The sequence below is a fragment of the Pseudophryne corroboree genome, chromosome 6 (genome assembly GCF_028390025.1).
Source record: "Pseudophryne corroboree isolate aPseCor3 chromosome 6, aPseCor3.hap2, whole genome shotgun sequence".
Taxonomy (NCBI): Eukaryota; Metazoa; Chordata; class Amphibia; order Anura; family Myobatrachidae; genus Pseudophryne; species Pseudophryne corroboree.
In genome coordinates this window covers 563,242,657-563,260,024 of record NC_086449.1, presented here as the reverse complement: position 1 = coordinate 563,260,024, position 17,368 = coordinate 563,242,657, and the positions used below count along the sequence as shown (strand labels likewise).

The 17,368-nt window shown below is 41.6% G+C and overlaps 1 protein-coding gene and 1 pseudogene across 4 annotated transcripts in view; one reads left to right on the top strand and one right to left on the bottom strand.

The window, feature by feature from the left end:
* CHST11 (carbohydrate sulfotransferase 11) overlaps positions 1-17,368 on the top strand; it is a 358,621-nt gene that overhangs the window by 275,796 nt on the left and 65,457 nt on the right. The window lies entirely within an intron of this gene.
* On the bottom strand, positions 8,634-9,595 carry LOC134935454 (hepatoma-derived growth factor-related protein 3-like; annotated as a pseudogene).

The following is a 17,368-nucleotide window of genomic DNA, read 5'->3' as shown; positions in this document are numbered from 1 at the left end:
GTAAAATGCTAATTGCACATAATCCCGGATAATTACTTTAAGCAAGAAATATGAAGTTATTTTGTAATAAAAAAATATTAGTTTACATAAATGACTTTCTCATGAGTGACAGTTATTGCTTTTTATTGCTACCCATACATTGTACCAGTGTTTCATAATAAATTAATACTGTGTTTTTCACCATCAATGGCAACATTCACTTTTAGAAAATCCAGATTAATTAGGGCACATTGCTTTAAAAATATATATCCCATTTTCAGGAGACCCTGCTCCCCTTTTATAACAGAGTCCATTGTCCGTTTAATTCACAGCAATCGGATGTGTCCTGTGAAAAATTGCAACCATTGGAGGGTTTGCCATTAGTGTTTATCTGGTATACTTAATTTTACCTCAGCAGATTAAACAATAGAAAAGCTTTTCAGAACTGGGTTATTGAGAAGACAAGGAGGCAAGGGCAATGTACCACCTACCTGGGTCAGCAACTTTAAACTAAAGTAGAACAAATGTAAACCAATAGTTATCATTTTGACTTTTGCTTTCTGTAGACCGCATTGTACTAGACCAATCAAACTGATTGTTTTAAAGTAGGTTACTGTACATCTGCATCATGTAAATAAATAACTTTTCTCTATATGTCAGTATTTTGAAGCTGGTTTTCAAATTTGAATGGTTTAAATTGTTATTTAGGAGGCATTTTGTAATGTAGATGTAATTAACATTTTTTGCATAAATATGCGAAGTGAAAATTAATATTTTCACACAAATTTCCTAATAGTCTGCTGCCAGAGGGTCAGTGGCGCACGCAAGGGAGTATCCGAGTACCTGGCTGTTTTCAAGGAATATCCTGCATTATTTTTTATATACACTGCTCCAAAAAATAAAGGGAACACTAAAATAACACATCCTAGATCTGATTGAATGAAATATTCTTATTAAATACTTTGTTCTTTACATAGTTGAATGTGCTGACAACAAAATCACACAAAAATTATCAATGGAAATCAAATTTATTAACCCATGGAGGTCTGGATTTGGAGTCACACTCAAAATTAAAGTGGAAAAACACACTACAGGCTGATCCAACTTTGATGCAATGTCCTTAAAACAAGTCAAAATGAGGCTCAGTAGTGTGTGTGGCCTCCACATGCCTGTATGACCTCCCTACAACGCCTGGGCATGCTCCTGATGAGGTGGCGGATGGTCTCCTGAGGGATCTCCTCCCAGACCTGGACTAAAGCATCCGCCAACTCCTGGACAGTCTGCCTCTGGCGTGCACATGGAGGGCTGTGCGGCCCCCCAAAGAAATGCCACCCCACACCATTACTGACCCACTGCCAAACTGGTCATGCTGGAGGATGTTGCAGGCAGCAGAACGTTCTCCTTGGCGTCTCCACACTCTGTCACGTCTGTCACATGTGCTCAGTGAGAACCTGCTTTTATCTGTGAAGAGCACAGGGCGCCAGTGGCGAATTTGCCAATCTTGGTGTTCTCTGGCAAATGTCAAACGTCCTGCACGGTGTTGGGCTGTAAGCACAACCCCCACCTGTGGACATCGGGCCCTCATACCACCCTCATGGAGTCTGTTTCTGATCGTTTGAGTAGACACATGCACATTTGTGGCTTGCTGGAGGTCATTTTGCAGGGCTCTGGCAGTGCTCCTCCTGTTCCTCCTTGCACAAAGGCAGAGGTAGCGGTCCTGCTGCTGTGTTGTTGCCCTCCTATGGCCTTCTCCACGTCTCCTGATGTATTGGCCTGTCTCCAGGTAGTGCCTCCATGCTCTGGACACTACACTGACAAACACAGCAAACCTTCTTGCCACAGCTCGCATTGATGTGCCATCCTGGATGACCTGCACTACCTGAGCCACTTGTGTGGGTTGTAGACTCTGTCTCATGCTACCACTAGAGTGAAAGCACCGCCAGCTTCCAAAAGTGACCAAAACATCAGCCAGAAAGCATAGGAGCTGAGAAGTGGTCTGTGGTCACCACCTGCAGACCAACTCCTTTATTGGGGGGGTCTTGCTAATTGCCTATAATTCCCACCTGTTGTCTATTCCATTTGCACAACAGCATGTGAAATTGATTGTCAATCAATGTTGCTTCCTAAGTGGACAGTTTGATTTCACAGAAGTGTGATTGACTTGGAGTTACATTGTGTTGTTATAGTGTTCCCTTTATTTTTTTGAGCAGTATATATATATATATATATATATATATATATATGCCCCTTACTTAGAGAATATTGATTAATAAATGTGAATGTATGCTATTTTATAAGAATACAACATTGTGCAGTTTCTGTTTACTCTTCATTGCTTCCAGTTTATGTGATCATGCGTTTCCTTTTCTGTAAAATTTGAAATCCTTTATGTCCTGATTTAGGCTACCGCAGTGGTTCCCAAGCTTTTTTGATTCTTGGCGCCATACAATATCAGATTTTTCATCATGGCAACCCTAGGCCAACAGTTTCTTATTGAGAAATTTAGAAAAAAAACATTAATTATTACTTCATTATTTTCTGTACTATATTATGCTATGTATCTGTTAAGCGCCTTGAGTCCTATTGGAGAAAGAGCGCTATATAAATAAAATTATTATTAATTATTATTATTATTATTATTAAGTAAACTGGGTTTATAATTTATGTCATCCTTAGATTCAATTGTGAGGGACAATATTTGCTTCTGTTTGTTCACATATTTTATGATAGACAGCCACCAGCACTAGTTTTACATTAACCATTAAAAATTTGAATTGGTTCTGGACCACTAATCCAAGGCACCACTGCAAGTGCTATGAGGTGCCTAGGCACACCGTTTGAGAACCACTGGGCTTCCGTATAAAACATTGGACACATTAAACTATTACTTATGGATCTAATGTTTTTAAGCACTTCATTACAGACTGGCACACCTTAATCAACTCCCTGTTTGAGAATACCACAGCAGCATATATTGAAAGGTTTATGCTAGTCACAATAGAACTTCTGTTTGGTGTGAGGTACCTCCGGTGGACAAACAAAATGGGTTGTTTTTTTTCAACTTTAATAGCTTACAGACTTACGATCAATTTGAATTTATGGGTGAGAAAACTTTAAGTGAACTGTGACAAATCTGTTATACTAGTAGTTCTAGACTAATAACTGCACGTTTAAGCCAGGATACTGTTTAGTTTAGCAGTTTCTTAGAAGGAGAGTAGACTTGAGGGCTCAGATTTCACATTGTGAATGTAGCCTGTAACCACACAACAAAATAGCTCTAGAACTTTCACCTCACACACACAAAGCTCATTGTGAATTAAAATGACATATGTGCAATTACGTGTATAAGAGATCTTATTGAAGGCATGGCTTTCAATCTTTACAACATTGTTGCTAAAAATATATTTTACATTAAAAACGTGTGATGGAATTAGTGACACTGAAATATCTAACCTCACCACCAGTGGCATTTATATAATGAGTGCACTGCACAAGGGCCCCTCGGGACCAGGGAGGGCCACACCGCACCCATTCTTCTCTTGATGGGAAAATTCTGCCACTCCATTTTGAAGGAGTCTTGCGCATGTAAAGTAGACTCTAACGCAGTGCTAGAGTAATAGGCTCCCTCCTCTCTTGATACTCCTCTGAACCAATCAGATCATATTTTTCAATCATCTAGCACCTTCTAGAAAATAGCTTGACTCTTATTGGTTGCTTTGGGCAACATCATCTCTTCTATAAACCTGCACTTTCGTTGAGTGTCTTGTTTCTTACTAATACAGGTTGAGTATCCCTTATCCAAAATGCTTGGGACCAGAGGTATTTTGGATATCGGATTTTTCCGTATTTTGGAATAATTAGATACCATAATGAGATGTCATGGTGATGGGACCTAAATCTAAGCACAGAATGCATTTATGTTACATATACACCTTATACACACAGCCTGAAGGTAATTTTAGGCAATATTTTTTATAACATTGTGCATTAAACAAAGTGTGTCTACATTCACACAATTCATTTATGTTTCATATACACCTTATATACACAGCCTGTAGGTCATTTAATACAATATTATTAATAACTGTGTATTAAACAAAGTTTGTGTACATTAAGCTATCAAAAAACAAAGGTTTCACTATCTCACTCTCACTCAAAAAAGTCCGTATTTCGGAATATTCCGTATTTCGGAATATTTGGATATGGGATACTCAACCTGTAGTAAGAATGAGGCAGAAATATACGGTGCCAGATATCTGAGTGTTTTTCAACTGATTGACAGTCTGTATTAATGTGTATATGGGTGCTTTACTTGGTTATTGTTTTTCAACTAAGCAATATGTATTTCTTTGTGATGAATCCTTTTTTTTCTGATTTTCACATTGGCATTATTTATAATGCCGGATGTGATGGTACAGTTTACAGAAATTGGACAACTTTCTGCATGAAACATTGACATTTTTTGCCCATTTCTTGGTAAATTTGTTGGTCTTACACTATAGGAGCCCGCTGTGGCTTTCTTCCTTTTTCAGAATTTTGTTGGAAGTATTCCAGTTGCCCTTGTCTCAGTGAAGTCTTCCAGGTGATGAGTATCCTGACATTCTCAAATGGATTTTACCTATGTGCGTATAATCCTTTGAGGGGATCCCTTGATTTACTTGGCAATAAACTCTTTGCGTCCTCTTGTCCTTTATTTAACAGTTTTCAGACTTTAGTTTGGTTCTGAGCAGGGCTGCCAAGAGAAATTCTGGGCCCGGCTACAACAACTTCCTGGGCCCCCCTTCATACGTGATTGGACGAGATTGGGCATAAGCAGTATGTTATAGTAGTAGGTTAATGATATTGCAGAAAATCTGTCTCCTGAATAATTGATGAGAGTTAATGGAAATTGAGTATTACAGAAAGTTGCAGTTAGGATTTGCAGATCTCGTCCGATCTTGAAAGCTATACAGTATAGGGCCGAGTCAGTTCCAGGTGGGAGACTACCTTGGAATACCCGGTGTAGTAGGCTAGAATTACCGGGACATTCCAGTCTAACATTGACAGCAGATTCAGCTCTATTATTATTCTTTCTCTTCTTCTAATGTTTGGTAATTAATACCAGGCCAGAAGGCTTATTCACCTGCTAGATCCTATAAACAACTCAATTAAATTAACTATATTTTGCAACTGTGGACATAATTAACTGTGTGCTTAATAAGGTCCAATCCAGGACTAAATTGGACATTTTCTCCCGCTACGTACAAGATAGTACAATGGAGGTAGAATGTAAATACACCATTGACTAGAATGAATAAATGTGCGGTTTGCTGCCCAACCGCCCAGATTGATTCAAAATGTATGTGTTTTTTTTTAGGAGACTATATTTTATAATAATCTATTAAAAGTTATATTTTAATTTCAAACTATCACATTACTACCCTATGTCAAGGAATTTTCTTTTATACTAATTACATTTTAATTAAAGAGTGTGTCCTCCCTCTCTTCTTGTACAACTCATCCACATAAGAAGTAAAGTGACTGACAATGAACTATGGGGATGGATGCTTAAGGATAAATATAAATCTTACCATGTGATGTTAGAGAGCACAGATTTAGGGCATCCGCAGTCCCTTCCACTCCTTCAGTAAGAACCAAACTCTGGCTTCCTGATGTTTTCTTCCCACATTCCCATCTCCTTGCCACCTCCTGTGCTCTTTGCATGTCTGGCAATTCACCCCATCTTATCTTTCCTGATATATTTTCTTGCACGTTTCAGTAGTGTCAGATGTGTGGATTCTTGTGTTACTGGAGATGATAATAGGGCTGGTTTAGCAGTGAAAGTCATATTCAGGAAGCTGGGTAGTAGTATGTACTGTCACTTCTTCAAATGAGGTGAGAACAGGGGCTGGAAATGGTTGCAGAACCCCAAGTTGGAGATCTAGGCAAAATGTCTGGAATCAGGCATCAACTTGGCTGGAATGCCGGACTGGAACCGGCTGAGCTACTTACCAGGCTGGGACCAGTTATGCTGAGTGCCGGACTGGGACTGGCTAAATGGAATGCCGGGCTTGGATTGTCTAAGCTGGTTCCCAGGCTGGACTGGTTTAGTTGGCTGCTGGGCTGGGACCAGTTTTACTGTATCTGAATTCTGATTTAACCAGGCTATATGGTAAAGCTGGTAGCTGGACTAGAACCAATAGTGCTGGAGCTGGTATCTGAAATACCTGGCAGGCTAGTAACACTGGTGACTGGATGGGATTAGTAGTGCTGCGGACCCAGCTAGAGATGATATCTGGATTAACCAGGCTGGCTGGTGGCTGACTGGTACCAGTAGTGCTTCAGACCTGGCAAGATGGTGATGCTGGGGGCTGACTGGGATCAGTAGTGCTGCAGACCAGGCGAGATGAAGATGCTGGTGACTGGCTGGGACCAGTAGTGTTGCAGAGCAGGCTGAAACTGGAGACAAGCGACAGCAAGTGTTTTCAAATTAGTATGATGTTCATTACACTGTTATGGCATGATGCTGGCAAAGTACTTCATGTATTCCTTATAGTTTAGGTCAGAGGTTCTCAAACTCGGTCCTCAGGGGCACACACAGTGCATGTTTTGCAGGTCTCCTCACAGAATCGCAAGTGAAATAATTAGCTCCACCTGTGGACCTTTTAAAATGTGTCAGTGAGTAATTAATACACCTGTGCACCTGCTGGGTGACCTGCAAAACATGCACTGTGTGTGCCCCCGAGGACCGAGTTTGAGAACCTCTGGTTTAGGTGGTATGGAAGACATGGTCATACAAAACATTGATCTATGTTGTTGTGGGATTGTGTAACCTTGGGATGCCTAATGTTCCCATCTGCGACTTGCATAGGCAACGTTGTTTTTTCTTTTACATTACTGTTGTCAGACATATCCACTTCTCTCCTAGATCCTGCAATAGCCTCCTGTATATTTCTGGAGAAAAATGGGCTACATGCACTTTTTAGACCACGAAAAATATTATCTGTAGTCACAGGATATGTACTCCTTCATAGCATTAATGTGCCTCACTGTTGTCCACACATACCTCTAGATGACCAGATGGTCTGCTGCTCGTAACAGCAGTGGCTTATGGTACACAGCCTGTACGTAACTTGTGTCCTGACACTCGCTGCCCTCTTCCAGCACCATGGCCTTGCAGCGCAAGTGAGGAAGGCATCGATTGAGACAGACTACTGCAGCAGATACAATGTCCATGTCCCGGCTCTGTAACTTTATCATTAGTGACCAACACTGTTCTTTAATCAGCCTCTTGACTAAACTCCATGGGAACATGTTGTATCTGCCAACTATTGCCCCAAATAGTGTGGTTGCATTCAGTTCAATTTCACAGAGGTCATAGTCCATATAATTTATGATGTGGTGTGAGGACTACATCTTACTACTTTATGTTGAATTTTTTTTTTTTTAATTAATTGATTGGTACCAGATGTTTCATGCCTAAAACTAGCACTGGTAGCTGCTGAATCCTGAACGTAGGCTTCTGTTAAGCTCACGATTGCTGTCAGGTGACTTGGCTTATTTAAAGTTCACTTTAACCAATGTGTTAATACTACAACACAGTTCTTGATTTTACTTTGTTTTCACAGACTGTTGCAATTACCAGACTTATAAAACCATTATTTATATATACTGTAATTAGGTTACTAAAACATCACAGCTGTACACTCTTACAGGCCTCAGGCTGTCTGCATATCTCTTTTCTGACCATAACATTATAGTAGTTTGAGTCTCCATGTCAAGGCCATTTATTGTATTACATTTTTCAGTTATTAGTATGTTTTCTGCAGTGTGTTTTTCTGTCCTGGTTATCATAACAAAATGTTACACATAGTTGAAGACAATCCGCAAATCTATAGACAGTCTTGTTGATTCATTATACATACTTAATATTGCCTAATTATGCAATGGCAGTAATTTTCTACTGTTTATTGAAAGCTATTCTTAGAGTGGGATATATCATGCATCGCATATTGCATTTGATACATACCGCCACTTATCCCATGCATACCGGCATTTGTTAATGCCGTATGCATGAACAAACACGCAAAGGATAGCTATTTTGATCAGAGCTGCCTTTTGTGCTGTGAGGAATACTGGGTTTATGACCCGTGAGTTCAGCCTGGCCACATGTAAGCCATTGGAGAAGGGGGAGGTGCCAGTGGAATCATTTGATCATTTGTATATTATTATTATTATTATCCTTTATTTATATGGCGCCACAAGGGTTCCGCAGCGCCCAATTACAGAGTACATAAATAATCAAACAGGAAAACAGCAACTTACAGTTGATGACAGTATAGGACAAGTACAGGGTAAATAAACATAGTTACATCAGCAGATGACACTGGAATAAGTATCAGGTGGCAGAAGACTGCTGGATGTGGTGCAGTTGAAGATTATTAAAGTAAGGCAAAGGATAAGCACATGAGGGAAGAGGGCCCTGCTCGTGAGAGCTTACAATCTAAATAATTTATCAAGGTAACTAATATATTTGAGAACCTCTCTTTGTAGTAGAGAGGGATTTTAATGTTCTCCTGTAGGAAAATAGTTATATAAATGAATTAACTATTAAATTATATCAAGATTGGAAACAAAATTGCACACATGGGAGGGTGCGAAAACAAAACAATAGCCTATTTAAAGGGCAACTTCATGCAACAGAATAATGTAAAATGAAAGGCTGCCCCATAGAGGAGATATACTTCTGCTGACAGCAAACACAACAAACAGGAACATGGTATTATGTATACAAACTGACAATCACTTCGTGGCAACAATTAAATGCGTTGAGTCATATCAAATCCAAGAATACTAAACTGCGAATTATGGACCTCTTCCCACGGTATGCTGTACTTGGTTAGGTCAATCTTGCATGTGTGCCACTAAGAATTATAATTTCTCTTTAGCACCTGTGCATTTCTTACGGGCCCCACCTCTCGCATAAACATTCCCTGTACTGATTTTCTGCACTTCTGAAGCATTTCTCGTGTCGTTGTCCGCGTCACCAGCCTCTGACCCACTCTTATTGTCATCATCTTTGCTGTCTTTTTCTCCCTCGTCTGCCGAAGATTTCCGAGAAAGCTTGGATGGTTTCTTTGAAGTGTAGGACTTCTTCCTCTTGGAAGCTGCTTTTTCATTCTTCCTTTTGCCCTTCCCATCCTCCTCCACCTGATCCCCCTCTTCCTCGCTGCTTCCGTCAGCAGCATTGCCTCCTTCTCCTTCTGTTTCTGATGAGCTCTGTTGCTGGATTGCCTTCAGATGCATCTGATAACCAGTAAATTTAACACCAGGGTTGTTTTCAATCTCCCACAATCCTTCGTTGAATCCTTTCCGCTTGTTTGACTTTCCGAACTTGTCCTTAAATTCCTTGTAGGGGAAAAGATCTCTTGGTCACAAAAATGCAGTCTCATGGGTTCCAAAAAAGAAGATTGGAAATTTGTTTGCTGGTGGTTTCACAGCTCCTTCCGGCAGTTCATCAGTCCTGGCCGGCCAGTGCGGGTAGCCCTTCATCTTGGCAAACACCAGTTCTCCAGCCTTGTAGTCTCGGGGCCTGGGCGAGCCATCCTGTCCTCCTCCAGCCCTCGCAGTAGCAACAGCGACACACAACCCTTCCGCCCCCTTCGTCCTGCGGCAGCTGCATTAAGAAGCCCATAGACATCTATAGATGGCATTGTGTTCACTTTCCACGACTTGATGCATACTGGCATATTGCAGCCCCATAGCATGCAATGGGTACTTCAGTGCCGGCGGTCTGTCGCGGATATCGGAGCTATATACTGCAGACCACTGTAATGCACCTGTAGAATGCGGCACAGCTCGGTACAAGGCAGTTTGCAGAGGTTTGCCTCATGTTATTTTGGTTAATGCATCCCATTCATTCCTATTCTTCATGTTATGTTAATGATTATTTAGTGACAGTGGTAATTTAATACATAAAATAACAAATATTAGTTTTCATTGTTATCTGACAAATCTAGAACAAAACATGGAATGAGATGCATCAAGCCTTGAAGCAAGAGTGGAGAACTTGAAGCTTCTCCCTATCATTTTATAGGATATAATTTATAAATGCTAGCTAGGAGCCAATTGGTGTCTATGGGCAAGTTCACTCTTCATATACTGTATCTCCCCCAATATTCCCTTATAAGCCATATGACCCAGAGCAGATCTGTATGTGTGCATGCTATAATGCATCTGCGAGCCAGTTCTCTTATTGGATTATTTTTATAATCACACAGGTATTAATTCAGCATTTTGTTACATTTATGGAGGGATTGAGTTTTCTAAGTTTTGAGCTTTAATGTTGTTTTGTTCTATTTACTGCAGGGTCACATTGATATATTTTGTCACTTGAATGGCAGTGATCACATTAACAATGGCTTAATCCTAAAGACTTCTACGGCAGGAGAATGGTGACTAGTCGCCAGACGTCTAACGTCACAGCAGGCTGATAATATTCTTATTCAGCATCATAGCATGTCAGTAAGAGATGTTTTCCAAACTTAGATTCTCAGTCCATATTCCAGCAAATGTTCGGATAGCATGCTGTGTTTTTTCTTTTTTCTTTAAGACAAATGTTTTGAGAAGTGAATGGAAGGCATTGCTGAGTGCATGCCATAGTCCATTTCCAGGCTGAGAACACACAAAATCTACATTGGCCTCTTTGTTCTCTCGGAAATTGTGTTTTTATATGCTATTTCCACAGTGCTACATGAATGAACTACACATAAAATATGTAATTGTATTAACTATTAGCAACCAAGGTGCATAGTCTCCTAAATAAAGACTTCTGTGGAGGTCATGTAAGAAGTTCACGTGGTTGGTCTGCCCAGTGCATTTCACTGGGCAGACCTCTGAAAGTTAAAGTGCGCCGGAAAAGTGTAGAGTAGTGGAAAAATCTTTGCAAATTATGCAAAAGTATAAATGTCACATTAAAGTCTAACCTCTTACCTCTTCAGAGCCAGCCTTTAATCAAATGTAAAACAGTTGAGCATCATTTAATTACATGTTATTTTGTACATGTTATTTTGGGTTAGTGAGGGAGCTCTACAGATGTAAATTATGTATTGTCGCCCATACAGCAAGGGAGTACTGGGGCAAATCCTCATTCTCCCTATCCCTGGGTTGGAGGTGGTTTGTGGAAATCCAACCTTTTGAAAATCCTTGTTTAGCCACTTCTGAACCAAAAAATGATCAGGATCAGGGATTTTTAACATGCAGTTGTTTGGAGATTACCAAAAAATTGTCGATGGCATGGGGGTTTTTTTTTTCTTTCTTTTTTTAGCAGCAATTACAGACTGGTGTGATCAGCATGGGAAATGAGCCATAGATGTATGGACCCCATAAGTGTGCCTCGCCGTATAACAAGGAATGTCCCTCAATGTGTGATCACTCCACGCGGTCAGGATACCGACGCCGGGATCCTGACCGCTGACAACTCAGAGAGCCGGAATCCTTGCTAACGGGCTAATCCCACTCGTGGGTGTCCACGACACCCATAGAGTGTGAATAGAACCTGTGGCGAGCCACCGAGCCCGCAAGGGGACTCGTATCACTCGCCCCGCTGCCAGCATACTGACAATTGGGATGTTATTGTCGGTATACTGACACCGGCATCCCAATCGTCAGTAAATCCTACTGATCCCACTCACGCATTCTCTCACATAACAATGTTGCTTAACAAAAGCAGTGCTCCACTATGTCAGTATTAACGGCCTCACTGTGCCTGCTAAAACTGCATCTTGTCCTGTCCACTGCTGCTCTGTCTGGAAACTTCTTCATAAAGACTCTGATACGATTACGAACGTAAACTTGTGATTTAATGTGAGTTTAGCAATAAATGTACACCTTTTTGGGCATTGGTGAGTGCCATCTGTGCTATTAATAACTGCTTTGGAATTATATATTATAGTTGTGTATACTGTAGCATAGCCAACCTGCTAAGGTGTAAGCTGACAGGACTAATTGTGACTAATCAAGGAATAGACTCCAGTGTGATATACACTTGTAATTAATAAGTGTGTCATTTTTTTCAGTTCCAGTTAGTACATACAGTACCATAAACTAACCATATCTTGACAATGCCTTCTGCTTTACTCATCACTTCCAGTCTCTTATCCCAGTCCTGTTGCTTCCATCTTCTGAATACTGACAGGATTTACCTTTTTATACCACAAGATGCTAATAAAAGTAGTCTTATATTATTAACTCTCACCTTAAGTACTGATTCCTATCATCCATATCTCATCACTTCAATCCATGGTAAATACTGTAGGTAGACTATACTTGCCTACTCTCCCAGAATGGCCGAGATGCTCCCAAAACTCTGGTGTACCCTTATGTACAAAGCCATCAACATCATTATAGGCCTAGCTTACCACCTGCATTGGTGTCACTAAAGGGGTGCTGCCTGCACCCAGGTGTCACTTACGGAGGGGTGATACCAAAATGCCAGCTCCTCCTCAGTAAAAGATAGCCAGGTGCTACACTGTGACATAACATGCAGCACTCTGTTTCTGTCACAGGCTAGGAGTCTGGGTGGCCCAGGTAAGAGCCTGTATACCAGAACAGAGGTTTGAGTGGTTAGTCCATGACGCGGCAGAGGGGGAGGTCCTGTCTCGGCTGCTGCACACGCCTATGGCAGTGTATGTGTATATTATACAGCAGAGGAATGGACTTATTTGCCAGACAGCAGAGGGGTGACATCTTAGGTTGCCGATCAGGTCCCCGGTGCTAATACATACTCTCCTCCTTACAAAGGTATCCTCGGGCTGCCAGCCCCTCGCTCCTCACTGGGACCCTCATGCACGGCTATAGAGTGCAGGGTTTTGTTTTTTTTCTTGTTGGCCTTCAATAGTTTGTGGTTTCTTCTTTGTTTTACATTGCAGAATTTAGGGGGGTATATAAATGAAACATTCATGTGTATAGTATAAATTCATAGGATTTTTTTTTTACTATCTATCTATATATATATAGATAGATAGATATACATACATACAAAAGGGCTGGTAAGGCATATATGTAATGTTGACAGATAATATAGTCATCGAGCAAAAGGGAAAAACAGGTATTGGTAAATATGACAAAACAAGCAACAGTTAGAAATACATCAAATAGAACATAAAGTAAAATAAAGTTTGCTCGCTCGCGCAAACCCCCCGTCACACTGAAATTGGAGAGTCTCCTTCCACCATTTGTAGAAGATACCAGGAAGTGTTACATAAAGAGTTGCGAGCAGAGGGAGGATGTCTGTAGCAGTGAGGGAGTGTGGGTGTAGGTAGCGATAAGATAAAACACTTACCAATTAGGCGGGCCGCGGGCACCAGCCATGGACACACACACACACTGACCGCGCTGGCAGCTTTTCAAACGTAGCGCTGGCCGCCAGCCAGTCCGAACTGGCAGTCCGGCAACCAATCGGGGGCCGCGGCTGCTGCCGCTTCCCTGATTGGCTGCCGGTCTGCCAGCTCTGATTGGCTGGCGGCCGGCGCTACATTTGAAATGCCGCCAGCGCGGTCTGTGTGTGTGTCCATAGCTGATGTAACTACATCGCTGACAGCCGGGCAGCGCTGTGCTATAGTGCTCAGCGATGTCCGGCAAAACTGCGCATGCGCACTCTAATCCCGTGAATCCCAGGATTGGAGGCTCCAATCCCGGGATTCAAATCCCGGCATTTTTGGGCCCAAATCCCGGGATCCCGCCAATCCCCAATCCCGGGGTTGGCCTCCCTAGTTGTAATATTGCCTTAGTTTGTTATGTTGAGTATTGGGTTTTGCTTTTCACTACATTGTGGTATTTATTCATTTAGTAAATGATTAGTTTTATATTTCACCTCTAGGATAGCCTGCCACAATTCACTGAGTATAATGAGTTCCCTGTTTATAATGTTACCAGATACAAGTCAGAGCTCGACCAATGCTTCTCCCAATCTACGAGATAATAATTCTGAGAGGCATAAATTTAGAATATGTTACCAATTAATAACTTTAAAACATAGAAAATGAATCGCACACATCCTAGCAATATGGGACACGCATATGCACAACCATTAATAATTATGCTTTGTTACAGAAGCCCTGGTACAGAGAAGTATTACGGTGCCACCTGCTGCCTTGCAGAACAACTAGCTATTATGTAACTTCTGATTGTATTATTTCGAAATTAACCGATTATATATATATATATATATATATATAGCAATAAACAGGAAGCGGCACTCAGAGACGTGGTGAATTGTGCAAAATAAAGCAATTAAGCTTTAATGTATCATCACATCATCAACGTTTCGGGGTTGTCCCCCTTCATCAGGATATATATATATAATATGTGTGTGTTTATATATCTGAAACCTACACATTTGTGTGTGCTGCACAAACACTGATCCATTTGTGAACTTTACTGTGGACGGTTTTCATTGTCTTTTTAACTTCTGCTATATTTTGATGATAAAAACTATTTTTTACAAGTTCCATTAAAGCTGTTTGGACACTAAGGGGTATATTCAATTAAGATCGAATCCATTCCGACATGCATTTGTCAGAATGGATCCCACAAGGGCTATTCAATGCCCATCTCAATTCGACTTTAAAAAAGTCGAATTGAGATGAAGGACCGGAAAGGGGGGAGAGAAGCAGACAGACGGGGGACAGCAGCGCTGCAGGAGGATGTGGCACAACCACCAGACTTCACGGCAGCATCCACCCGGCACCAGCAAGCGGGACCTCACTTGCTGGAGCCGGGTGGACGCTGCCGTGAGTGGTGGCTATGACACATCCTCCTGCAGCGCTGGGCTGTAGCGCTGCTGTCCCCCGTCTGCCCGTGGCTCTCCCCCTTCTCCTCCTCTCAGGTCCCTCATCTCAGTTTCACTTTTTTTTAAGTCTTACTGAGATGGTCGGAAACGGGGCCAAAACCTGTTGAATTTGGCCCTGTTTCCCTCAGAAGTACACGAATCGGCAGCTATATCGCCAATTCACGTACTGTTCGACAAGTCGAATTCCCCGACTTGTCGAATAAAAATTGCTCGGGACTGAATAGGTCGGAACCCCTGAAAAACCATCAACATCATTATAGGCCTAGCTTACCTGAAAAAGTCAAAAACTGCCGTCTTTTCAACAAGACGGCAGTTTCGACCTTAATTGAATATACCCCATAAGCTTTCTAATATACTCAAGTGCTCTTAAGGACACGTGTATATACGCAATATTTATCAACAGATGAGCTTCATTAGCCATTTGAGATTTAAAACCTCAATTTTGACTTGAGATTACATCCAGGTTACCGTATGGCCACTTATACATGCAATTTCAATCCTGTATTTGGTCCTGCCTTTTTTTTTATTGAATTACCCCTGATGAAGTTGATTAGACGAAACGTGGTTTGTCAGCCACGAGTTATCAATCCAGTTTGTGAAGATTCTGCCTTCTTGAGCTCACACCTTGCTAAGGTGAGGGAGGATCTAACTTGCCATCATCATATTCTGGACATTTCTCACTGACACACAAATTTTATTCCTGTATAATCTTTTATTGTATATGTTTCAAATCTGTGTAAATAAACCATTAATTGGTACTAATTGTCCTTGGGCCTTCTATTTGGGTGATTTTCTGGTGAGGGGATATCTGTTTCAGGACCCCAGGAACAATTGTTTCTAAAGGATTCTCCAGTTTGCATTTCATACCTAATGGGTCCAACTTAGAAGAATTCATGAATTAACATCTAGTGAATATAGCGCACTTGGGAATTGTATTTTGTTTTATGTGTATTTGAGATTTATCAACAGAGATCTCTCCTGAGGTACTGCTCTGATGCTGGCGCGAGATAAGGATATTGTTTCTTTTATTTATTTATATATATATATATATATATATATATATATATACACTGCTCAAAAAAATAAAGGGACCACTTAAACAACACAATGTAACTCCAAGTCAATCACACTTCTGTGAAATCAAACTGTCCACTTAGGAAGCAACACTGATTGACAATCAATTTCACATGCTGTTGTGCAAATGGAATAGACAACAGGTGGAAATCATAGGCAATTAGCAAGACACCCCCAATAAAGGAGTTGTTCTGCAGGTGGTGAACACAGACCACTTCTCAGCTCCTATGCTTTCTGGCTGATGTTTTGGTCACTTTTGAAAGCTGGCGGTGCTTTCACTCTAGTGGTATCATGAGACGGAGTCTACAACCCACACAAGTGGCTCAGGTAGTGCAGCTCATCCAGGATGGCACATCAATGCGAGCTGTGGCAAGAAGGTTTGCTGTGTCTGTCAGCGTAGTGTCCAGAGCATGGAGGCGCTACCAGGAGACAGGCCAGTACATCAGGAGACGTGGAGGAGGCCGTAGGAGGGCAACAACCAAGCAGCAGGACCGCTACCTCCGCCTTTGTGCAAGGAGGAACAGGAGGAGCACTGCCAGAGCCCTGCAAAATGACCTCCAGCAAGCCACAAATGTGCATGTGTCTACTCAAACGATCAGAAACAGACTCCATGAGGGTGGTTTGAGGGCCCGACATCCACAGGTGGGGGTTGTGCTTACAGCCCAACACCGTGCAGGACGTTTGGCATTTGCCAGAGAACACCAAGATTGGCAAATTCGCCACTGGTGCCCTGTACTCTTCACAGATAAAAGCAGGTTCTCACTGAGCACATGTGACAGACGTGGCAGAGTCTGGAGACGCCAAGGAGAACGTTCTGCTGCCTGCAACATCCTCCAGCATGACCGGTTTGGCAGTGGGTCAGTAATGGTGTGGGGTGGCATTTCTTTGGGGGGCCGCACAGCCCTCCATGTGCTCGCCAGAGGTAGCCTGACTGCCATTAGGTACCGAGATGAGATCCTCAGACCCCTTGTGAGACCATATGCTGGTGCGGTTGGCCCTGGGTTCCTCCTAATGCAAGACAATGCTAGACCTCATGTGACTGGAGTGTGTCAGCAGTTCCTGCAAGACGAAGGCATTGATGCTATGGACTGGCCCGCCCGTTCCCTAGACCTGACTCTTGACAAGGCCCACCTGTTAATTCAAAACCATTCCAGGAGACGACCTCACGAAGCTGACTGAGAGAATGGCAAGAGTGTGCACAGCTGTCATCAAAGCAAAAGGGGGCTACTTTGAGGAATCTAAAATATAAAACATATTTTGATTTGTTTAACACTTTTTTTGTTTACAACATGATACCATAGTTGTTTTTTCATAGTTTTGATGTCTTCATTATTAATCTACAATGTATAAAATAATGAAAATAAAAACCTTTGAATGAGAAGGTGTGTCCAAACTTTTGACTGGTACTGTACACTTGTACTTGGGTTAGTAAGCCAGGTTTATAAAGCCCTGTGCAACTGGAATTATATATTGATTGCACTTTTT